The sequence below is a fragment of the Pinus tabuliformis genome, chromosome X, assembly GCF_031772625.1.
Source record: "Pinus tabuliformis cultivar Carrire ecotype Pingquan chromosome X, CPIR1, whole genome shotgun sequence".
Classification (NCBI taxonomy): Eukaryota; Viridiplantae; Streptophyta; class Pinopsida; order Pinales; family Pinaceae; genus Pinus; species Pinus tabuliformis.
In genome coordinates, this window is record NC_142308.1 from 1,299,924,664 (window position 1) to 1,299,951,576 (window position 26,913).

Genomic DNA, 26,913 nt, shown 5'->3' on the forward strand with positions numbered 1-26,913 from the left:
ATATATCCTGCCCCGCGTTTACGAAATAACCTTAAATAGTGTTTGATAAATGGGATTAATTAGTTAACCCATGACTAACTAAGAACACTGACCCCCACCACACTAAATAAAGGGTTACTTAATCATCGGGACTAATTAATAACTTTTGACCGATCACATCGCCCCCGATGTAATTAAAGCCTTTTATTAATGTCGGGCCCCCCTCCATTAACCATCAATCACTTCCCATCCCCGACCACCATCCGATTAGATCTCTCAGATCCGACACTTATCACTCATATCGCGTGAGCCCTTTGGTCGGACGTTAAATGAATGATATGAGTGGTTTTCCAAAAATCACCGATGCTACACGTCAATTGACAAATGGAATCGTGCAGCCCTCCCTCAATACCACCAATCTCCCATAAGCGGTGCGATGAAACCCACTTATCGCCTCCCATAAATGACAAAATGTCACATCATCAAGTTGACGCCATCTGTCTTTGTCGTTAACCTGCCAAAATATTGACTTTAATAAAAAACAAGCGTAATCTATTCTTCGTCCTTTATCCAAAACAATTCCATGCATGCACATAGTACATCCAAAATCAACCAGTTCATCCGCAAACTGTCAACTACCTTGAACGTTTCCTTTCAACACCACGCCAGTCTACTGTGTGCATCTTGTGAACGTGAACATCATAGCCAGTTGCCCATGAATAGGTATTTACTAGATTTTCTCCCAGAAACCCTGTTGTATACTAAAATTCCCCTGAAATTGCTTTAAAACCAAAAGTTTTCAGTATATTTGAGTTGCTAATCTTAGTTCAAAACATCCCAAGCTCCTCTATTTTAAACAATTTCATTGAAAATCCTAGTTTCTTCCCTGAAAACACAAGAACCAGGGATGGAAACCCCTATGGCCCTCAATGTAGCTCCAATCACTACTCCTCACAGGGACTTGGACTACCTTCCCTTAGTAGATAAAGACTTCCAAATAAAAGACCTTCAACCTGATAAGTGCCTCCTGAAAGTATATTATCGATGCTGAGATGATTACCTAAACAATTTTGATACCATAGGACTTTGGGAATCAAATCTCCCAAAGTACCTATTCCTTTCTATGCACATTTTCCTGGACATTATCCATCAACATCATGCCAATTATGATCCTAACCTCAGAGCCGTAATGTCCCCCTACCAGTCGTCCTGTTTACAATTACTGCTGATTCAATTAATGAAATGTTGTAGCTTCAGCCCGGCCAGAACCTCACCCCCATTTCCATTGCAGAATTACTAGAAAAGTCCACTAAAATGTTTGGTTCTAAAACTTAGCCATATTTTCCATATGTTCTTGGATAAGAATCATATACCCAAAGATCCCCCTTCCTATCTAACATGTTTCTTCACTGATAAGGGCGAAGATATTGTTAATATGATTGCTGCCATTATGGGTTTCAATACTAGTGAGTTTGTTGATGAATTGACCCTAGCTTTGATGACTATATTCACCCCTGGTCAGCCTCCTGTTGCCAAATATGACTGATGAGCCCTAGAAATGGGTAACTCTATGGGCTCATTTTGCCTATTATTCTCATTTAATCCACCATTATCCATAGTTTTATGCATGATTTTGAATATATTTATGTTAATTGAGTGAATGGGAATAGTCACTTGACCACAAAGTCTAATACGTGCTTGTTCCAGATTTTTGGACATTTTTGGACCAAGATTGGGCATTTATGAGTAGATTAGCAACCACATACAAAGAGACAAGGTTGAGGATTTATAGGAGAGGTGTCTCCTGCACTAAATGACCCCTTCCTTGAGTTCTCCACCATCAGCTCGAAGTTCAACAACCCACTAAAGATGATTTCAAGGGGCAGCCGAGCAGGTCTAGTGAAGTGGCTGATTAATTGCGGTTTTGGGCAGCCAAGCTCCTAAAGTTAAGGAGGAATGTTGGGAGTCCTCATTTACATAAGTAGGAAGGCTTGAAGCCTTAGTAGGTTAGCCAATTGATATTCTATTTTTCGCACTTTAGTGCAGCCCTGTATTAGCACATTTTTGAGTTCTTCTTGCAGACAATTTTTGTGATGTAACTATTATTCTTTTATCAATGAAGATGAATCCCGCTTTGCACCAGCTCTGAGCTTTCTTAGGAGTCTATAGCTCTTGGGGTTGGGCCCAAACCAAGTGCCTCGTACCTCCTTTGTGTACTTTTATGTGTTTTTCTTGCATTCATAGAATAATTTTTGTTATTTAGGTTAAAGTCTTACTTTGTTACTTAGGTTGTTTTTGATGATTAAGATAGTTGTTCATGATTCAGGTTGATTTGATAGTTTTGTAACAGAAAAATATCCACAAAAAGGCTATCAAGCAGTCCTTGATCTCATTTCTCCCTCCTTGGGACCATGAACTGAGACCAAGGCACACTTGCTGCCACAAAAACACTGTTTTTGCCTTCCAATGCAATTGCTAGTGTTAGATTTTAAGTTGGAAAGTTGATATCAGTTGTGTTTTCATGTTTAGATCTGTTCTTGCTCAATTTCCATATCTTTCTTGCATGATTTCCTATCTATAAACTTTTGTTCATCATGTTTCTAGTTTTAGGTCAGATTAGGTAAAAATAGATCAATCTCTATTTTTTTTAGTCTTTGCTTGGATCAGTTTTGAATAGAAGTGTGTAGAGTACCTGTAAGACACCCCAGCCTATCCTTCCCCCACCATACAACCTGTTCTAGTCTCCTTCTCAAGGTTTTCTTCACTCATTTTCCACACTTTCCCAAACATCCCTAATTTCTATGTTTCTGTGCAAAATCACTTCCTTCACCTTTGAACAACTCCAGCCATATTCTTCACTCCTGAGATTCATCTACCAGATCCTAGACCGCCTAACATCCTTATCCATCCTTCACTCCCACGTCCCCACCATTTTTCCACCATCAACCCTCTAAAAACCACTTTCGGCCTGTTCCTGTAGAACTTCCTGTAGAATTTCTTGTAGATCCCCTGCAGCCACCTGTAGAAGTTCACGCGAGCGATTTTTCGAGATCTAAGCGTGGTGGAAATCTCCAGAAGTATGCTAGGGACTCCTTAGGTCCTCTTCTCACCTTCCTAACCTCCTACAAATGCCCACTCCATGTCCTTTCACCAATAAACCTCTGCACAACCAAAAATAGTTAAAACACATGCATAATAATTCTGCATAAAATTACTCAAAAATACAAAAAGATGATGTTTCCATATTTTCCTTCAGAAGTAGCTTAGACACATGCATTTTACCTTTTCAAGATTCAATGGCATCCATTTCAGCAGCTTTCATCTCTTTTCTTGCACAAGTAGGGTTAATCGGTAAAACTAGGGTTTGCTAGGGTTTACATTTCCTTTCAACTTTCATCTTCTTTCTGCAAGTAGACTAGCCTCTTTTGAGTTAGCTTTCATCCATAAAAGTTAAAAGCTTCTTCTAAGAACTCATAGAAGTTGGCTTAAGCTACTAGCGAACTTGTGCCAGTTGATCAAGTGACAACCTGCAGTAAGAGCTAGTACTTGTGCATATAGCACCATTGGTTCCAAGTTTGTTACAAACTACCAGGTTGATAAAAGTAAAGTAGGGAGTCCTAGGAGTTGTAGCATCATTGTTGCAATACTGGAACTCACCATCTTTTTGGCGCTATTGCCAGGGAAGCATTAGAGTATTTGTGATTACTAATTTTCTTCTATTTTTTGCTACAACATTCTGCTAAGTAGTTTATTTAAGCAAAAGTAGAGTAGTTGTTTCATTTCAATTCTGCAAGCGTAGATTTGCATTTCAATTCCGCAATTTCAATTCTGCAAGCGTAGTTTAGCATTTCAATTCTACAATTTAAATTCTACAAGTGTAGATTAGCATTTCAATTTTGCAATTTCATTTCAGCAACATAGATTAGTCATTTCCTGCTTTCATTTCAATTCTGCAATTTTCATTTCAGCAAGGTTTATTTTAGTTAGTTGCAATTTTTTGTTCAATCAATTTCAGTTTTGCAGGTACAAGCAAAGAAAAACACAAAAATCAACCAAAAATATTTCTTTCATGCCTTCTAGGAACAGAGACAATTCAAGAAAATTCCTACCCAACACCCCCACCACATCACTGAGTCACCCTTCTGTCTTCTTTGATGGCAGTGATCCGGAAGAATCTATAGGTGAACCTCCAGATATATACGAAGATCCTATAATAAAAGAAGAGCAAGAAAACATTCCTCCTATGACCATGGCCGAACACAGAAATGGTATAGGAAATGCGGAGAGAATAGAAGGCACCTTTCCCATTCGAGAGACCAATGGGGACACAAAAATGAAAAAAATAAGTTCCTTAGCCTTACCTCACTTCCATGGATAGACCACTGAAGACCCTGATACCTTATTGTTTGAGTTTAATATCCTTTTTCGAACGTATGACTATGTGGAAGACGAGCAAAATTTGAAACTCTTTCCCTATACCCTTAAGGATGCAGCACTCCACTGGTTCATGGGGTTACCTGGAAACAATATCACAACTTGGGCTCAGATGCAGCAAGCCTTTAATAACAAATACTGGGATTACTGTAGTTCAAAGGAAACAAAGGGAGAAATATTTCGGATGACCATGGGAAGTGATGAATCTTTAGAAGACTATGAAGAAAGGTTCCAACTCAGTTATAAAAGGGCCAGGTGCACACTTGACCCCGAATCTCTTAAGCTAGTCCTGCTCCAAGGAGTCCCTGAAGACCTTCTAGATACCCTCCATTTTCTGGCTAGGGGAGACATCTACCAGCTACCTTATGATGACATAAAGACTGTGTTTAGAAATCATTCTAGGGCAGCCCGAAAAAGAGGTAGGGAAGTCAACTTTCAGCCAGTGCCCCCTTATCCAAAAATGAGTTTGAAAATCAGATGGAAGACCTCAAAAGTGAGATGAGACAGACCATTGCCATGCAAATGGATACCTTATGAATCCAACAGAAGCAAGAGGAAGCTGAGAGGGATTTGGCCATATTTTGTCCCAGATGCACTAGAAAGCATCCTAGGAACGAGTGTCCATTGCACTCCGCAGAGGTGTGTTTTGTTTGTAAGGCAGACCACCCTACAAATCAATGCCCATCCTTACTCGGATTTAAAGCTATGTACCAAGGGGCTGAAGGAGCCTCTGAACCAATCTACTTCATGAAACAAAGGAGGCCACATGGACCCAGACCATACCAGTAGGGGATGCAAGGGACATCCCAGACTTATTACAACCCCAATCAATCCACTCACATATCTTCTTGGGGTCCCCTTGCTCATCCTTCTTGGTCCACACCCCCTCCTTGGTCATATCCATCTCAATACCATACTTATCCTACTGCTCATTTGTTCATTCTCATGTTCAGCCACAACCTTAGTGGAATGCACTTCATCAGGGGTGGAGGCCCCAGTACAACTCTCCTCCGACTCTTTTGCCTCCACCACCTGCTCAACCACAACCATTACCTCCTGCTCTTCCAAGACAACCCCAGATACCTGCTCAACGGAACCTGAACCCCAATAACAGACAGGCCCAACAGGTATATACTGGAGAGACAACATGCCCTACCTATGCTGTGGAGATTCAGGAGATCAACCTATGATTTTAGAAGGTCCTCCCAGATATCCAACCTCCTCCTAAGGAGGATGAGGAAGAGAAACAAGAAAGTGAACCGAAAGCCATTCCACCCTTTCTTGAGAGACTAACTGGAACCATGCAACCAAACCTAGAAGAGACTGAACTTCTGGGAGATCTTAAATAGTTATGTGTAAAAATACCACTTCTCTAGGCCATAAAAGATGTACCAATCTACAACAAATTGATCAAAGAGAAGTGTTTCAGGCACCCAAGCAAGCGCAAGAGAGATGCCCCAACTATCAATGTCATAGGACAACTGTCTGACCTGATGTTGGGACAAGTTATCTGTCCAAAATATCTGGACCCTGGAGTCCTATAGTCGATGTCCACATCAATGGCACCATAATCCCCCACACCTTGATTGATCTAGGGGCTACCATTAACGTAATGACCAGGGACACTATGCTCAAACTCAGCCTTCAGAGTTCCCTAAGAAAGACCTCAACAGTATTGCAGTTGGCAGACCGCTCAACAATGACTCCTGAGGGGATTGTGGAAGATGTCATGGTTTCCATCGATTCTTGGGAGTACTCTACTGACTTCTTGGTCCTTCAGCCAAAGGCAAAACTCACTGGGTACCCCCTCATCTTGGGAAGGCCTTGGTTAGCTACTGCAAATGCTTACATCAGTTGTCGAGCTGGGAGCATGACCATTAAGAATGGGCATATGTCCAAGCAGCTAGTCCTATATCCTCCTACCCAACCTCTGCTAGAACATGACTTACCTCTTTGGTTGGAGGAGGGAGATGAGGATGAAGTCTACTCTACACCATTGTGCACAGTGGAAGCCACCAGGGGAGGTCCTCAAACTGAGGATGATCTTATTCAGAATTTGATTCAAAATCCACCTCCCAGTGTGATTCCATTAGAAGAGTTAGTAGAAGAAACCCAAGCCAGTGCTTTAGTGGATCTCTGTGTGGCTGATTTGACCTCTCTCTGAGTTACGAATGTGGAATTTGGCCCTGAAACAACCTTGAAGATCAAGTCATCCCTATCCCCCTCTCAGGAGAAAGAGCTATGTAGCTTATTGAATAGCCATTTGGATGCTTTTGCTTGGAGCTATAAGGATATGAAAGGAGTCCACCCTTCAGTCTTTACCCATCACATTTACATTAAAGGGGATTGTAAACCAGTCAGGCAGCCTCAAAGGAAGATGAATCCAGCCCTTAAGGACATTGTCAAAGAAAAACTGCAAAAGTTGCTGGATGCAGGATTCATCTACCCCATCTCTAACAGCGAGTGGGTTTCTCCTTTTGTGCATGTGCCCAAGAAATACGGGAAGTGGAGAATCTGTGTAGACTATCGAGAACTTAACAAAGCTACCAAGAAGGACCATTTCCCTTTGCCTTTCATAGATCAAGTGTTAGATGGCCTAGCAGAGAAGAAGTTCTTTTCCTTCCTAGATGGGTTTAGTGGGTATAATTAGATCCAAATAAGCTTGAAAGACCAAGATAAGACCACTTTTACTTGTCCATGGGGCACCTTTGCCTATCGGGTCCTTCCCTTTAAGTTATGTAATGCTCCTGCCACTTTCCATAGCGCAGTACTGAGTATATTCGCTGAGTTGGTTCATGATTCAATGGAAATCTATATGGATGACTTTACCCCTTATGGTTCTAACTTCCAAGAAGCTCTGACTAACCTGAGGAAAATGTTAGCCAAGTGCATTGAAATGAACCCATCCCTTAGTCCTGATAAATGTGAATTCCTAATGACTCAAGGGACCGTGCTAGGTCATACAATTTCTCAGCAAGGTTTACAGGTGGATCCCAACAAGATTGCTATCATCCAAAGGGTCCCGCCTCCTCAAAGAGTAAGAGATGTTCAAAGTTTTCTAGGCTTAGCAAGATATTATAGAAGATTCATTAAAGAATTCAGTGAGCTAGCCTCTCCATTGTTTGGTCTTTTGGGAAAAGATGTTGAGTTCATATGGACTGACAACTATCAAAAGGCTCTGGATGCTTTGAAAGGTAAGCTGATAACTGCCCCAATCTTGATAGGTCCAAACTGGGCCCTACCTTTCCACATTCACATAGATGCCTTGAACAAATCCATAGGAGCAACCTTAGGACAAGTTGAAGAGAAGCTACCGTATGCCATATATTTTGTCAGTAAAAACTGGTCTATGGCAAAGTTAAACTATACTATAACCGAGAAGGAGCTCCTGGCTATAGTCCATTCCCTAAACAAGTTTAGACACTACATCACTGGCTATCAAACATTCATGCAAACTGATCATGCTGCAATTAGGTATTTGATGAACAAACCTGATGTAAAGGCTCATATCATTAGATTGTTACTTTTATTGCAGTAATTTGATTTGACCATTGTTGATAAGCCAGGTAAGGAAAATGTTGTTGCTAATTTTCTGTCTAGATTAGATTTACCTGCAGGTGAAGAAGGGATGGTGGATGATTAAATGCCAGATGAACACCTGTTTGCTACTTTAGTACTCTCTCCATTGTTTGCTGATATAGCAAATTATTTGGTTTTAGCTCGGTTCCCACCATACCTGTCCTAAAAAGAGAAGAGCAAGATCGTGAGGAAAAGTGCCCCATTCACTTGGATTGGGGGCAATCTTTTTAAACTTGGCCCCGATCATATTTTGAGGTGGTGTGTCAGGGAGGAGGAAATTTTTGACATCCTCCTAACCTATCATGATGGGCCCTGTGGAGGCCACTTTCCAGCAAAAATAACCGTCTTCAAAATTATACAGGTAGGGTACTATTGGCCCACTCTTCATCAAGATGTCAGAAGATACATTAGCCAATGTGACAGATGTCAAAGGATGGGGAAACCTACTCCAGAGGATGAGATGCCCTTGCAGCCTCAGGTGACTTTTGAGCCATTTGAGAAATGGGGCACGGACTTTGTGGGTCCTATCAACCCTCCTTCAAAACAAAAGTCCTACGTCATTGTGTGCACAGATTACCTAACAAAGTGGGCAGAAACAAAGGAAATCAAAGCTGCAACAAAAGAAAAAGTAGCTGAGTTTTTGAGGGAAAATGTCTTCTACAAGTTTGGCTACCCAAGAGAATTAGTCATAGATCAAGGAAGTCAATTTACCTCTAACCTGATTGAAGATCTGCTCACTCATCACAAGATTAAGCACAGAACTTCCACCCCTTATCATTCGCAAGAAAATGGACAGATGGAAGTTACTAACAGGGCTTTGGAAGGGATTTTGACTAAGGTAGTGAGCCGCAGAAGGAAAGATTGGGCAGATCGCTTGGTTGAGGCCACCTGGTTCTATAACACTACTTGGAAAACTAAAACAGGTTTCACACCCTATGAGCTGGTCTACGGGAAGAAGGCTTAGCTATCCATAGAATTTGAATATAACACTTTGAGGTTGGTAGCCCAGTTGGACCTAGATCTTAGCCATGCACAACAGGAAAGATTACTTCAGCTGAATGGATTAGATGAATAGAGAATGCAGGCCCTTTAATGTAAATGTGATCGGTATAGACTGAAGGGTGGACTCCATTCATCTCCTTATAGCTCCAAGAAAAAGCATCCAAATGGCTATTCAATAAGCTACACAGCTGGGAAATGGAAGCCTTGCAATGTAGACAACCGGCCAAATCTTATGCATTGTATCTTAAAGACCAATGGCTTCAGTTTCAAATGAAAACATTGGCCCAAAGGGGCACCATCCCTTTCCAACATTATGGTCAATTTATGCATCTGTGTGACACTAGTCTGGCTGAGGATAAGGCCAAATTAGCAGAGTTTTATTTACATAATATGGCACTCCCTGATATGAACTTTTGGGACCCCAATGCCGCATTGGGAGATGTACAACTCATGGCTATGGATTCCTGGATGACCCATGAGGAAAAAAGGGTAGTGGAAGTTCAACAAATCATGGCCAAAGAACTGAATGAGCCCCTGCTAATCAGGGCAGAACCAGAAGACCCCTCAGCCCTGGTATATGCTCATAAACACCTTGCCAACAACCCTCAAGTTATCCCAGATTATGTCGAAAGGAAAGCACATGCCATCGCCCATTTTGAGGACATGGAAAGATTATTTGGTGATGACTGTCTTTGTGCTTGTATGAGGAGATGGAATACACTATCCTATAACTTGAATTTCAGAGAGTATCACTCCCCAACTAGATGAGAGAGGCTTTGGCAAGAGTGCCCCTTTATAAACAATTAATGCAAAACCTGAAGGCCAACTAGAATGGCCTAAAGTTCAATCCTCCACTACTATTAGGACTACTGGAAGGGGTCAATGAAGAAGAAGAACACAGGCAATGGGAGGAAGTAGACAGAAAGGCAGGGTTTCATGACAGAGAAGAGAACATCACTTCAGAAGCATGGAATGTCAGGGAAGTAGTTAAGGCCATCAAGGATGAAGAGCTGGATTAGTTGCTCAGAGGATGAGCAACCCATTCAGCAGGGGGGTGATGATGAGCCCCAGAAATGGGTAACTCTATGGGCTCATTTTGCCTATTATTCTCATTTAATCCACCATTCTCCATAGTTTTATGCATACTTTTGAATATATTTATGTTAATCGAGTGAATGGAAATAATCACTTGACCACAAAGTCTAATATGTGCTTGTTGCAGATTTTTGAACATTTTTGGACCAAGATTAGGCATTTATGAGCAGATTGGCAGCTACATACAAAGAAAAAAGGTTGAGGATTTATAGGAGGGGTGTCTCTTGCACTAAATGATCCCTTCCTCGAGTTCTCCACCATCAGCGCAGAGTTCAACAACCCACCAATGATGATTTCAAGGGGTAGTTGAGCAAGTCTAGTGAAGTGGCTGATTAACTGTAGTTTTGGGCGGCCAAGCTCCTAAAGTTAAGGAGGACTGTTGGGAGTCCTTGTTTGCATAAGTAGGAAGGCTTCAAGCCTTAGTAGGTTATCTAACTGATAGTCTATTTTTCGCACTTTAGTACAGCCCTGTATCAACGCATTTTTGAGTTCTTCTTGCAAACAGTTTTTGTGATGTAAATATTATTTTTTGATCAATGAAGATGAATCCTTCTTTGCAACAATTCTGAGCTTTCTTAGGAGGCTGTAGCTCTTTGGGTTGTGCCCAACCCAAGTGCCCAGTACCTCCTTTGTGTACTTTTATGTGTTTTTCTTGCATTCATAGAATAATTTTTGTTATTTAGGTTAAAATCTTGCTTTGTTACTTAGGTTGTTTTTGATGATTAGTTTGGTAACAGAAAAAGATCCACAAAAAGGCTTTCAAGCAGTCCTTGATCTCATTTCTCCTTCCTTGGGACCATGAACTGAGACCAAGGCACACTTGTTGCCACAAAAACATTGTTTTTTCCTTCCAATGCAATTGCTAGTGTTAGATTTTAAGTTGGAAAAGTTGATATCAGTTGTGTTTTCATGTTTAGATCTGTTCTTGTTTAGTTTCCATAGCTTTCTTGCATGATTTCTTGTCTATAAACTTCTGTTCATCATGTTTCTGGTTTTTAGGCCAAATTAGGTCAAAATAGATAAACCTTTGTTTTTTTTAGTCTTTGCTTGGATCAGTTTTGAATAGAAGTGTGCAAGGCACCTGTAAGACACCCCAGCCTATCCTTCCCTCATCATACAATCTATTCCAGTCCCTTTCTCAAGGTTTTCTTCACTCATTTTCCACACTTTCCCAAACAGCCCTAATTTCTATGTTTCTGTGCAAAATCGCTTCCTTCACCTTTGAACAACTCCAACCATATTCTTCACTCCTGAGCTTCATCTACTAGATCCTAGACCCCTTAACATACTTATCCATCCTTCATTCCCACTTCCCCACCATTTTTCCACCATAAACCCTATAAAAACCACTTTCAGCCTGTTCTTGTAGAACTCCCTGTAGAATTTCCTATAAATCCCCTGCAGCCTCCTGTAGAAGTTGACGTGAACAATTTTTCGAGATTTGAGCACGGTGGAAATCTCTAGAAGGATGCTAGGGACTCCTTAGGTCATCTTCTCACCTTCCCAACCTCCTGCAAATTCCCACTCCATTTCCTTTCGCCAACAAACCTTTGCACAGTAAAAAATAGTTAAAACACATGCATAATAATTCTGCATAAAATTACTCAAAAATACAAAAAGATGATGTTTCCATATTTTCCTTCAGAAGTAGCTTAAACACATGCATTTTACCTTTTCAAGATTCAGTGGCATCCATTTCAACAGCTTTCATCTCTTTTCTTTCACAAGTAGGGTTAGTCGGTAAAACTAGGATTTGCTAGGGTTTGCATTTCCTTTCAGCTTTCATCTTCTTTCTGCAAGTAGACTAGACTCTTTTGAGTTAGCTTTCATTCATCACTATTAAAATATTCTTCTAAGAACTCATAGAAGTTAGCTCAATCTCCTAGCGAGCTTGTGCCAGCTGATCAAGTGACAGCCTACAGTAAGAGCTAGTACTTGTGCATATAGCACCGTCGCTTCCAAGTTTGTTACAAACTACCGGGTTGATAAAAGTAAAGTAGGGAGTCCTAGGAGTTGCAACATCATTGCTGTAATACTGGAGCTCACCAATGACTATGCTGCATTCATAGCGGACAAAATCCACAACCAATTCATGAGGCTAGAGAATGAGAGAGTGTTCAAGTATTGTACAGTCCTGTATCACCTCTTTCTTGACTACCAAACTGATAAATTCCCATTCTTTATGCATACGCCTGATACCAAAGGTAACCCTAGGTTAGTCATTTTCTAGGCCTCTATTTTTCACCATTCACCCTCTTCTCCCTATTCATATATAGATTTCATTGATCAGTTTGTCCATCCTATAACTACCATGCTGAAAGGAATTCCCCCCTAGAATCAGTGATGACATCAAAAGAATCATTCAGTTGTCAAAACAGTATAGGATGGGTGACTAGTACTTATACTAGAATCATACTGAGATCAGAGTCTATGGGTGTGAACTGCCTCCCTACAAATTGCCTAAGTATGTCCCCATGAGATTATTTGCCCTAGAGTACTACAGGCAAATAATCAACTCTGATAAAATCCACTTCATGGAAGAAAAGAAGAAAGCCTAGCTGAGGATCAAAGACCACTTAGGCCCATTTGTGTGCAACAACAGAAAAGAAGGACAAGAAGCAGAAGAAATCATAGAGACGAAGATGCATTTAAAGAAAATTTTTGCTTGGGCATATGATCCTCACAGTTTCATCTGTGATAGAAGGATAAAATAGAAGTTGTCACCCTAAATGCATCACAGGATCCCTGAGATAGAACAATATTCCAATTTAGTTGAATGGAGGGAAGGGACATTGGTAGAACAAGATAGTGATAAAGTTGAAGTTGAGAATGTGATGAAAAATTTGGAGAAGAGACTTGACCTGGACTCCTTTGTACAGGTACCTGCAGAGCCTTCCCAAAGGGCAACACTAGAACATAGTGCTCCCATAGGAGAGCCTTCATAGAGGCAAACTCAGGAAACAAGTGCCCCTACATCAGAACAACTAGAGGAATCAGAGCAACCTGAAATCTTGGAAGAATTGACTCCACCACAGCCACTACCAGCTCAAACAAACATGGGTGATCCTCCAGTACTACAAACTCCTCTAAATGAGGAAAGAAACTTGAAAAGAGAAAGGGAAGTAGCTACCCCTTCTAGCAGATCCACAGATCAAATATTTGCTAAGAGTCAAAGGTTGAATCCTTATTTGGAGGAAGAATTTATTGGAGAGACTACAGAGAGCATGAGGAAGGAAAGGATAGATAATTTACAAACATTCCCAACATGTGGGACACCCTCAAGTTCACAGAAGCAAGTGCTAGAAAGACAACCTAGCATAGAAGTATGATCCTTCAGGTCTTCTTCCAAGAAGATTATAGATATAAAGGGGAAGTTTAAGGAGATCAAGACAAAGAATGAGCAGCTTAAAGCACAAGCATATGCTCAGTACTTAAAGATGGCCCCTACAAACTAGACTAGATTGATGTTAGCCTTTGACATCAAAGTGGGAAAAATGCAAATGAGTTTCCTGAAGCCCACAGTGTAGCAGCCAAAATCCTTGGCAGATTATCTCAAAACTGATTTTGAGGTTTTGGCTAAAGGAATCCACCCTATCTACCAAATTGAACTACACAAGAAAACGGGTGAAATGGTCTATTCAACATTGACTAGAAAAGAAATGATGGCTCATAGATTGAAAAATTAATTGAGCAACACTACAGCCCAATTGCAGTTGGGAAAGCCTCCTCACAGGTAAAATATAATAGAATAAAATCATTGGAAGAGTTAGTAATTGAGTTGGGTCATGACCCAAAAGATGTTAAGGCAACAAAAATCTTAATCAAGAAAAAGAATGAAGACATAGCTGCACTTAGAAAATAATTGAAGTTGTCACCACTCATTCACCCTCAGACTACTGAGGTTATAGAGAAGAAAAATGAAGAAGAAATTATGGACTTGGTCCTTAAGTTAAATAAGCAATTGAAGGAAATAGAGCAGGAATTGGAGAAAGTAGTGCAGTCAAGGCAAAGTGAGTCGACCACCCAGCCCTAGACACTAGTGCATATAGTTTCAATAATAGTCCCTTCCACTGTGGTAACTGTTTTAGCACCAAACATTCCTTTGGCAACAGCCACACCAGTGGAAGCAATAGGTACAACACAAGAAGATACATCAATACAGAGCACAGAGGACTTAATTAAGTGAGTGGAAGAGATGAAACTCGAAGTAACAGAGCTACAGAAAGTGAAAGAGAAATTCACTACCTTGGAGCAAAAATATGATATATCAAGAAATTATTGTGGACCGATATCATTGATTCCATCAATGATATTTGGTCATCCATTCAAATTATTTTTGAACAAATTGATTTGGTTAAGCTTACTCTTGAGGCAATTTAGAAGACTAGAGAAGAACTGGGTAGAAAGCCTGAAGAGGCAATCCAGTTAATAAATTTTCTAAATAGTAAAAATAGGCAACAGTTGGAGCAACTGGACATTGATGATAGGACTACTACTATCCTTGAATTGAAGAAAGTAATGAAAAAAAGGAGTGTAATGCAAGGCCTGGAGTGAAGATGTCAAAGTATGCAGGAAGACATAGATGAGTTCATGAGAAAGTTTGAAATATTAAGGAGTAAAGGACTTCCAAGGCCTTTAGTCATCAATGATAGGCTAATGGTTCAGATAGACTACATCCACAAACTACATCAACAAGCTGAAAGTCAAGCTAGTTCATCCTCAGCAAAGGCACTACCCATAGGAAAAGTGCTTTACGATGGTTTAGAGAACCTATTCTTCATTGAACATGAAGTAAAGCACTTATTCACAGTCTAGCCTAATTTTGTGAAATATACTGAGGCTGATGAAATTTACAGGAAATTGTCAAGGATGAATATACCAAAGAAAGAATGCTGGACCAACAGAACAGACATCCTTTAAATTACTATGGTAATAATAAGGTAAGTAGAAATATTTACCATAGTAAATTTTGGTAAAAAGGATGAATGCTGGTGAACAGGTAAAGTGTATCAGATAGAGGTGAAAGAGTATTAGTTGAAAAGATCAAATCAGATGTCCATCATAGAGTTACTAGGGCAACAACAAGATGAAAGTTAGTAGAGCATGCCTCCATATCCTTCAACAAAAATAGGGACAACAAAATTCAGTTCATTATCTGTTTCTATATTCGAGACCATCTGTCTCTATATTTGTGTAAAAAGATATTTTATATTCCTAGAATAAATATCATTTAGTTATGAGATATTTTGATGTAAATTTTGTATACATACTTCTTTATTTGAAGTATTAGGTGTGGATTCAAAGACATTTCTATAGACATTTTCTTGTAGAATTGAATTGCTATCGTACCAAGACTTGTATGGCTTGCTGGATCAAGGAATAAAGTAAACACTGTTCACAGGATACTTGTGTCAAACATAAATAAAATAAGTATTCTATATCTCTTGTTTATTATTGTTTTTCCTTTGTTTATTAATAATCATATGTGTTTTCATAAAACATGAATGATAAACAAGTAATGATTTTTGAGAAATTGCTTTACTACACTCTGTTTTGAATTGTTTATCTTCTCAATGTTTTTTGCTAGACTATCATAGTTAGGGAATTCTCGAATGCTCCCTTACTTCGTATTTTATCCCCTTGGTCCAATTGAACAAAGAATTATTAATTGACCTTTGTTGATAGGCCTCTTATGTTCCTCATTTTGACCCCGATTAAAGGATTCTTCATTGCCCTTTCTCCTTGGTTAAGACCATTTCATCCACCTGAACTTGACATTTGCCTTTTGTTTTACTACCTTGCCCTGTGAGTTTTCCCTTTAGTAATTGATCTAATCTAGTCACTCTATTGACTCCATAGCCCAATGGCTTGAAGACCTTGCTCTATCCATCTGTTCCCAAAATTCCACCACTCTCAAATAAAGCAACCTTGAACATTAATAACTAGCCTAATATCACACCAAAACAAATCTAAATTATAAAGAGAGAGCCCTCTCTGAGTACAGATTGGCTAGATTTTGTACTGAAAAGATTGGTTTGTGGTTGCCTCGGACCCCTTTCCTTCTTCCCATAACTTCTAAGGAAAATATGAGCGATAACATAGTGGTGACCATACTAGTGAGTGAAAAATTCCTTAGTTGAAATAAACCTTTAAGAAACCAAAAAATTTGATTTGAAAGCATCTTAGAGGATTTTAGAAGTTATTTCAGAAAGTTTATATATAAGAAAATTCATAAAAATTTGAAATCTGGCTTCAAAAAGGACTCGTTACACTAGGGCTAATCCTGATCCCAATCCACCACCTGTGTTTTAGAATCCTAAATTGATTCCCAAAATCATCAGAAGACAAAAAAGCTCAGTTAGTCCTAGACCTTTGTTCAGATCACATTCATGTCCTGTTAAATGGATTTCCCTAGAAGATCTTCCTTTTGATGAATACTTTAAACTCTCTCTGCTTAGAAACTCATATGACAACGAATTATTAGATCTAGTCCAAGATTCGAAATTCCTTAGAGAACATGAAACACAACGAACCAATTTGTCAATTGATCAGTATTTGCAGAAATCTTCTCAGTCATCCCTTACCACTGAAAGCATACCCGAACTTTCTAAGACTACTTCCCTTTCTGCTAGTTCATCAGTATTCCCTCATTCATCAGAAATCCATTCCACTCCTCCTTTCATCCCTTCACTCCCTCGTCAATTTATTACCACCCAACATCCCAACACCACTTCTAGTTCCTCCTCCATAACACAAACACCTCCCATTACCCCAAATCCTGCCCAACTGTTGAACCCCTGAAAATCGGGTCAAAAATAAGGGGGATACCGACCTGGTCCAGACCTTGGTTGGCAGCTCCTTATCCGTTTGGTATAGTGGGTCCGACTGGGGATAATGGGACCAGTTTCCCAATTTAAGGGTGTGTGTGTGTGCAGAGTTGGATGACGCTGATCTAAGAATACTTAAAGCTAATTTAATTCAAACTTTTAAACTAACTCTATGCTATTATAATCTAATGAGAAACACCAGATCTAATCTATGCTAACCCGGGGTGAATTTCTTCTATTATGCGATCTAAAGAGATTTCAAACAATAACTGGTAATAAATATCATTCAGCTATCATAAGAATAGAAATCAATTAAGATAAACCACTTTGCATAAAAAGTTAGGCAAAACAGTTGTGAACAGCATATCGCATAATAAGTTATTCATATATCAAACATAAATAAATGACTCCACCGTACAAAAGTGCCAAATGGTAACTCATACATTCATGTAGTAACATATAAACAACTAAAAACTGTATATCACTTTAAGAATATAAACAGAAACGGTCAAGAGATAAAAGCACCATTTATCACTGGTTCCACCCATAAGCTTCAAGCAACAATGATTTATCTCTCCTTGCTCTAACATCTACTAAGAGTACAGAAGTGCAACATCAGTAGTAGATATCAAATGCAAACATTAATAAACCTTGATCCATCCATTCATCAAAACCCCCTCCGAGGGTGCAAAAGTGCATGTTCTGAGGACAAGTTTTTGACAAATTTCTGGACCCTTCTCCTAATGCCTGAGAAGGTTTTAAATACTGCTAACTAATTAACTTCATTACATAAATTTAGGATACGGTTTTAAATGACCGCCCTTCTGCTAAAGCAAAACTATTTCTAAAAATTGAATCTAATTCCTAACCATTTCTGTATTTTCTCCTTAGTGCTGCAAGCATGCAACATTCGCCTGGGAAGAGTCGGCTGGTCGCCTTCTGCTTTCGTTTGAGCTATGAAAATAGAAATAACAAGCGCTGGCACCACTTTCTGGTAAACTAGAAGATATTTTCCAGAATCTTCCTCTGGCTGGGTGTATTCACTGCATGTATACTTGGTAATAACCCAAATTTCTCTCAAACTGATTCTGCTTTTGCTATTTCGGTTTCCGGCCTTGCGAATGACTGAACAAGTTAGGGACTTTTCTCTCTGAACAATTTTCTGCATCGAAAACTGCCTCCATTCTTTGTTCCGGGCTTTTCTGGTGCGTTTTCCTTCTTTAGCGCCTTTTTTCTTTTTGCTTTACCGGGCATAAGCTTCAGGATCTTTTGTAAACATGCTGCTTTTGTGCGCCTTTGACTCTGAGCTTTGGATGGCCTATTGACATCAACATCTGTTGAGTGATACTCTGGAATCTGTGGTCCTGTTGCATGCGGCATTCGTTTCTGAAGGGATCTCTTCTCTGTTCTCCGAGCATTGACGCTTTCTCTGATCCAGGTGGATATTGGTGGCCACCTACCAAGTCCACCTGGACCCCCACCATTGTCTTTCTCAGCATTTTCAGTTTCCTTAATTGTAGCACAGTTTACTATTTTTAGCAGTTTTTCGGGTCCTGAACTTCCGGAGCCGTTTTGAGGCCCTAAACGACGTTTTTTTGGGAATCTGGGGCAACATGGGTTCATGGACCCATGTTGCCTCCCAAAGTGGTAGTACTCGGATAGATCTTTCTAACGAGCTATCATGCACGTCAAACGGAGATCGTATGCCAAAGTTACGACCCCGGGAAATTGATGTACCAATTTACCCAAAACGGGGCCCACAATTTGGCGTTTCATCTTCTAGGGTTAGGTTTTGGAATGTTAAGGGTTTTTCATTGTTTCTCAACAATAAATAGGCCTTCGAGCCTCATTGTAAGACAGTTCAGAGGCATGTAGCCATCACATCTCTTCTCAGAGATAAGCTACCATCGCCCTAGCTAGTTTATTGCCATTTCTGTTTGTAAGCATATTTCAGTATTTTCCATTAATGAAATGAAGTATTATTTCCGCTGCATCTGTGTGTATATGGTTATCTCTGTAATTTGTTGCGTTCCTGTTTAAATCCGGATCAGTGGTATCAGAGCGGTCTGCTTTTTCTCTGTTTTTCTTTGCATGTCCCCAACAAGGTCGGGATATAAGGAGTTAGGGCTCGAACTGGTTGAACCTTTGCAAGACCAGCCTCGCAAATCCCGATGGCCTCCCATGGCGGACGAGAAGAAAGACGAGGGGGTAGGAGATCCCATCAAAATCTTGCTCGAAGAAGCGCTCGAGCGACAACGGAACGCGATGATGGATAGCTTTGCGCAGATCCTTCAGTGGCTACCCAGAAGCGGCGCATCGGCTTCCAGCAGCTCCTCTGGAAACGCCACACCCTTTAAGGTACAAGTTAATTTTGAAATCCCCATATTCGAGGGTCAGATAGACGCCGATGCCGTAGATAAATGGTTAAATCTACTAGAGGGTTATTTTTCTGTTCATGAATTTTCGAGTCGGGAAAAGATTGTTTTTGCTCTTCTCAAAGCAGCCCCCCACGTCAAGGACTGGTGGGAAACCTACTGCGAGCAGAAGGATGAAAGTACTGGCTCACTATTTTCAGCCGCACCCACCTGGGATTCGTTCCGGGATGCCATCAAGGAGCAGTACTACCCTGTCGGAAGCTATGAGGATGAATACATAAAGTGGACCACGCTGCGGCAGGGAAGGGACCAAGACGTGCCAGAGTTCACCAATCTTTTCCATACCCTTCGCACAAAGTTGGGTATCAAGGATTCGGAGCAACATTTGATACTCAAATACCGTGGCTACCTGCACAAGTACATCCAGGAAGAAATACAGTTCCTAAACATCCCCTCGCTCGGTGCAGCATACCGGTATGCCGTCAAGGTCGAACAGAAGTTTAAACAAAAGAAGCGAGACTTTGGATCTGCGAATCCAAAGCAGGGGAAAGGTGCCCCTAAACCACAGAACAAAGGACAAAGCCAAGGCGGGACAGCCCAAGACAACCAGCCGAAGCTGCAAGCAAAGAGCAACGCCGCGAAGCCGAGAAATGACACTGGAAAATGGTGCGAGTTCCATAAGAGCTCCACTCACAACACAAGTGAGTGTCGGGCCAAGCAGTCACTGGTGGCTGAGCTAAAGGTTTCAGAATCAGATGCATGTTCCGACTCTGAGTCAGAACCCGATAAGGGGTATGAAAAAGGGAAGCAGATCATTGATGCGGATCCCAGCGCCACTGTTGCTACCGCAAAGATCCAGAAAAATGAACCCAAAGATCCAGAGGAGGAGGAGCGTCTCTTCCACTCCCAGATGTGGGTAAAGGGCTCCCCGATACAGTTCATTGTTGATAGCGGGAGTCAAAAGAACCTCATTTCGGCAGAGGTCGTGAAGAGGTTGGGCTTACCGACCACAGCACATCCACAACCATACACCATTGGGTGGCTTCACCAAGGGCGAGATCTTCGCGTGAGCCAGCAGTGTCACCTTCCATACAACATCAAGCCCTTCATGGATGAGGTATTGTGTGACATTGCTCCCCTTGAAGTTTGTGATGTATTACTAGGACAACCATACTTGTGGAAGCGACATGTTGTGTATGAATCAAGGCCCCGTGCTGTTATTATTACATTGGGAAATAAGTTGTTCAGGATACCAGAGGTAGCACCACCTGCCGCCATCTCTTTGATTACTGCAAAACAATGCAGTAAGATCATTTCCAAAACTAGGAAATTTGTTTTCCTGATGATACGCCCTCAAGGGAAGAAGAAGACAGTAGCCGCGGCCTCCAAACGGGGTCCCTCTGCACGGCAGCTACAGATGGACAAGATTGTGGAGGAGTACGAAGACATCTTCACCTCCCCGGCAGGGGTTCCTCTGCACTGTCAAGTCAAGCACTCCATCGATCTGACCCCAGGTGCGCCGCTACCCAATGGACCAATTTATCGGCGCTCCGTTCTGGAGAACAATGAAATCAAGAGGCAGATTCAGGAGCTCCTGCAGAAAGGTCACATCCGTTCGAGTTCTTCACCCTGTGGGAGCCCGATAGTGTTGGTACAGAAGAAGGATGGGACGTGGAGACTCTGTATTGACTATCGGGCGCTGAACAAGATCACTGTCCGTAATAGGTACCCGATCCCGCGGATTGATGACCTCCTAGACCAACTAAAGGGGGCGAAATATTTCAGCAAGATCAATCTGAAGTCAGGATATCACCAGGTACCAATTGAACCCTTAGATGTGTGGAAGACTGCCTTCAAATCCAAGGAGGGCCTCTTCGAATGGTTGGTCATGCCTTTCGGATTGACGAATGCTCCTGCAACCTTTATGAGGCTAATGGATGACATCTTGCGGCCATTCACCAACTCCTTTGTAGTAGTATACTTGGATGACATTCTGATCTTCAGCCAGAGTTGGGAAGAGCACCTCCACCACATCCGACAGGTTCTCCAAACACTGCGGCAACACAAGCTATGTGCCAATTTGGAGAAATGCACTTTTGGCATGACCGAGGTTCAGTATCTGGGATACATCATTGATGAACAGGGGGTGCATGTCGATCCAGCCAAGGTCCAAGTTATTCGGGATTGGCCCTCTCCAACCACTCTAACAGAGCTCTGCAGCTTTCTAGGCCTTGCCAACTTCTACCGCAGGTTTGTGTTGGGATTTTCTCATATTTCTTGGCCCTTGAGTCAAGTCACCAAGGGCGGGGCGAAAGCAAAATTCTTTTGGTCTGAATCTCAACAGAAGGCATTCAGGGAGTTGAAGGATCACCTCTGCACGGCACCAGTGCTCGCGTTACTAGATTTACAACAACCATTTGAGGTCGAGACAGATGCCTCTGACTATGCTATTGGGGCAGTCCTTACTCAACATGGACATCCAGTGGCATATCACAGTGAAACACTTTCAGACACAGTCCGGAAGTACCCCACTTATGATAAAGAGATGTATTCCATTGTACAGGCCTGCCGACAATGGAAGCATTACATTTTGGGGAAGGAAACGGTCATCCACACAGACCACCGACCTCTGCAGTTCATACAGACCCAAGGGAAATTGCAGAATGATCGCCATCAGAAGTGGTCTACATACCTGCAACAGTTTCACTTGAATATCAAGTATAAAAAGGGCAACACCAATAATGTTGCAGATTGCCTCAGTCGACCACCGATCATGGCGCTAACCACCGTGCTCAACTCTTGCGGGCACGAGACTTCTGATTGGCCACTTCTCTACAAAAGCGACCCAGAATTCCGCCACACATACCAGACACTCTTGGAGGGTCGGCAGGTTGCAGATTTTCACCTCCAGGATGCCCTATTATGCCACCTCGGTCACCTCTGTGTTCCTTCAAGCGAGCGTGCCAAGATGATTTGGGAAGCACACTACAGTCGGGCTGCTGGGCATTTCGGGGTCGAGAAAACAGTGGCAGTACTACAAAACTATTTCTATTGGCCGAATCTTCGACAGGATGTTGGGAAGTACATCCGATCATGTACTGCCTGTGCCATTGCCAAACCGACCATTAAGAAGCAAGGCCTCTATACCCCGTTGCCTACCCCTAGTCGACCTTGGGAATCCATCTCCATGGATTGCATGTCAGGCCTTCCTTCCACTAAGCATGGAAATGACTGTGTTTTTGTGGTCGTCGACAGGTTCTCAAAGATGGCCATTATGATGGCCTGCAAGAAGAATATCATAGCAGAAGCCACTGCTAAACTCTTCTTTGAACGAGTATGGGTGCACTTTGGGATCCCACAGTCTATCATCTCAGATCGGGACAGTCGGTTTCTCAGCACCTTTTGGTCCAGTCTCTGGTCAATGCTGGACACCAAACTCACGAAGTCCACAGCCTTCCATCCTCAAACTGATGGCCAGACAGAGGTTGTCAATAGGATGATTGTGCACATTCTACGCATGTATAACTCAAAGCATCCACGCACATGGGACGAGAGCCTCCCCTACGTTCAGCACAGCTACAACCGAGCTCTTCACAGCTCCACTGGCCATAGCCCTTTTCAGGTGGGTTTGGGATTCCAGCCACTATGCCCCATTGATGTGGCCATGCGACTTGCATCTACTCACATGAATTCAGCTCATGTCCAGTCCGAAACAGATAAGGCCACCAGCTTCATTGAGCGCATCCAACATATTCGCCAGCAGGTCCATGACATTCTTGAGAAATCAAATGCCAAGTACAAGCAGCGACATGATCAACATCGGGTGCCACACAAGTTTTAGGTGGGCGACAAAGTCTGGTTGCATTTGCAAAAGGAACGCCTTACTGGAGCCTATCGGAAATTGAGACCACTCCGATATGGTCCTTACACCATTACTAAGGCTATGGGAGACAATGCATTTGAGCTCAGCATTCCCCCATTCCTTGGCCTGCACCCAGTATTTAATGTGGACCGCCTTCAGCCATACTTTCCACCATTGCTAGACACATCCGACATTGCAGAACAGCTCAAACCCACAGAATTAAATCCAGATTGCATGGAACAAGCTGCAACTGATCGGATCATGGACACACAGATCAAGAACACTCGCCAACAGAACATCCCACTGTATCGAGTTGTCAAAGCAGGCCAACTCCTTCAGCAGGGCAAGTGGCTCACCAGGGAACAAGTTCAGCAGAAGTTTCCTCATCTCATGGAGGAGCTCAACGCAATGGGGACCATTGCTTCCTAAGGGGGGAGGAATGATCCAGGTGGATATTGGTGGCCACCTGCCAAGTCCACCTGGACCCCCACCATTGTCTTTCTCAGCATTTTCAGTTTCCTTAATTGTAGCACAGTTTACTATTTTTAGCAGTTTTTCGGGTCCTGATCTTCCGGAGCCGTTTTGAGGCCCTAAACGACGTTTTTTTGGGAATCTGGGGCAACATGGGTCCATGGACCCATGTTGCCTCCCAAAGTGGTAGTACTCGGATAGATCTTTCTAACGAGCTATCATGCACGTCAAACGGAGATCGTATGCCAAAGTTACGACCCCGGGAAATTGATGTACCAATTTACCCAAAACGGGGCCCACAATTTGGCGTTTCATCTTCTAGGGTTAGGTTTTGGAATGTTAAGGGTTTTTCATTGTTTCTCAACAATAAATAGGCCTTCGAGCCTCATTGTAAGATAGTTCAGAGGCATGTAGCCATCACATCTCTTCTCAGAGATAAGCTACCATCGCCCTAGCTAGTTTATTGCCATTTCTGTTTGTAAGCATATTTCAGTATTTTCCATTAATGAAATGAAGTATTATTTCCGCTGCATCTGTGTGTATATGGTTATCTCTGTAATTTGTTGCGTTCCTGTTTAAATCCGGATCATTCTCCTTTTCCTTAGATGTTTCCTGCACATTGCTTCATGTTATTTTCTGTCTTACAGTTTACACAAAGGAAAAGAGTAATGATAATAAAGATTGACATGAAAGCTTTAAGCTCTTATGAATGCATAATCATGACACCCATAACTAACCGACTCTTCGAAAAACACAAAACTGTCCTTCTTGAATACTTTGGCATACAATCATTAATTTCTTTTAAGGCGCGCGCCCAATTTTGATTTACGGATAGCTTTCCTTGAATACTGCGACGAGGAAAATTCGCGATGGGTGATTTCGGCGACTCGCATCGCAGCATCGCGGATCGCAGCATCACAGATCGCAGCATCGCAGATCGCAGCATTGCAGATCGCAGATCACGCTTAGTCATTCAATCATTGTGTGTTGCTTACGCGATGTTGCGATATGCGACGTCGCATATCGGTCGTCGGAGATTTCTTAAGTTTTTTCATTTGAGAGCGCTTCATAATGAATGCGATGCGATGAATTTTGCGTCGCTTCTTCGCAGTTTATTATGCTCATAAGAAAATGTTTCATTCTCTTCTCGCGATGCGATACAGCTTTAAGGAGTTGAAATACAAAAATTTTCATAGAATGTTTTTTTGGATTTTTTATTAAGGGTCCCCATTTGCTTGGTGTTATTGCTAATATCAAACAAAGAGGGGGGTTGTTGGTGGCCACAACAATGGCGATTCACTAGGAAGAACCAGTTATCTCTGCTTTTCTATTGAATTTTAACTTCCAAAGCAGAAAAATTTTCATAAGTATAAATTTTGTTATGGACAGATAGAGTACATTATGCCCTATCCTATCAATGATATTTTGTTTCAACCTTTTCCTATTCCAATTTTTTTCTTCCTCAGGCTTAGTCCTTGTATTTACATCAGTCATTACTTGGTCTTTTAAAGATAAAATAAGGTCTTCTCTGTGTGCTAGCTTTTAAAATATGCTCATTTGTCGTAGGTAGAGCCTTCGCTACCAGCAGGTGCCCATAGCCTCGACAGGGTTACCTGTTACCCAGCAATGATCCTTTATCCTGCTTAAGGCTAGTTACAACTTTTCAGAGAAAAACCCATTTTGACACTTTTTCCTTTTTTTTTTTTTTTTTATATTCTCTAAAGAACAATGTCTTGGTTTGGTGGCCAAATTATGACACAGTCATTCACTTGATTTACACTTTTGCTGAACAAGTTGGCTCGTGATGAGACCCCTTGTCTTTTGATTGCAACAATCTTGAGTCGTTGCCCTGTTTTGGTGGACAGTATTGGCAAAGTCAGCAAGTTATAATATTTGTGATCATGATAAGTCGGCTCGTGATGAGACCTCTTATTCTTTGAGATATAGTGTTTTCTCGGATTGTTCCTCTAAATGCTGCGATTTTCTTTAGCAGGGAGGAAATCATTGTTTTTCCTTAAGAAAGCTCTGGACGACAATAATAGAGTTTGAAAACAGTAGTTTTACAGAGAATATTTATTTTATTATTGATACCTTTCATTGTGTTGATATAAAACAATTTTTTACCAAAGGTTGCTTTCATCAAATTTTTTTGAAGTTGAAACTAGTATCATATCTAGGCTAAAGTTTTTAACTTTATCTGTCAATAATAAAGATCATATTTTCAAAAAAAAAATTGCTACTTGTACAAGCGAAAACAAAATCTGATAGAGGATTGGTGTCTTTTTCGTGGACCCCTGTAGTAACCATCTACAACTGGTTTTATTTATAAGAAAGAAAAGAAAAAAAAAAAAAAAAACTATCCTACAAAATAGAAGAATAATCTTCTATGGAAAATATATTTTAAGGATCTGTCCATTAACAGACAAAGAATCCCTTCTAACTGCTAAATCCTGCAACACAAACATTGATGGGTCTATGACTTCTACAATCTGAAAAGGACCAAGCCACATCTTCTGAAATTTTGTATGTTTTCCCTTTTCTTCATGAGCCTTATCCCATTTCAAAACTAAATCTCCCATCTGAAAATTTTTTCTGGTCATTATGCTCGAGTCAAAAGAGGATTTTATTAGCGCTTGGTGATGAGCATTGGTTTTCTTAGCTTGTTCTCGTTGTTCTTCTAATTTAATTATTTCCATTTGTCTTAGTTGTATGGAGGAAGTAGATACTTCATCGATGTATTGTACTAAAGACAAAGAGGGGATGACTAAGTGAGTTGGAAGAACCACTTCTTTCCCATAAACTAAATTAAAGGGAGAAGTGCCGATTGAAGCTTTCTTCGTTATTCTATCTGCCCATAAAGCATTTACCAAAGCTTTGTGCCAATTCTTTTGGTTCTGGTCAACTGTTATTTTAATAATCCTGATTAGGTTTTTATTTGTTGACTCAGCCAATCCATTACCTTGCGGATAGTAGTTGGCCGAATATTTCAGTTTGAACCCTCTTTTAAGTGCAAACTCAGTCATTGCATTCCCAGAAAAGTATGAGGCATTATCAAACATTAAAGCCGTTGGCAATCCAAACCTAGTGATTATAAATTGATCTATGAATTCAATGATGTTTTCAGAATTCGCTGTCTTGAGAGGAACTGCTTCTACCCATTTAGTAAAATAATATGTTGTCGTGAGGATGTATCTATGCTACTTAGAAGAGTGAGGAACAATCTCACCTATTATGTCCAAGCCCCACTGACTGAATGGTTGCTCAATGTTTACCGGCTGTAGTGGCATGG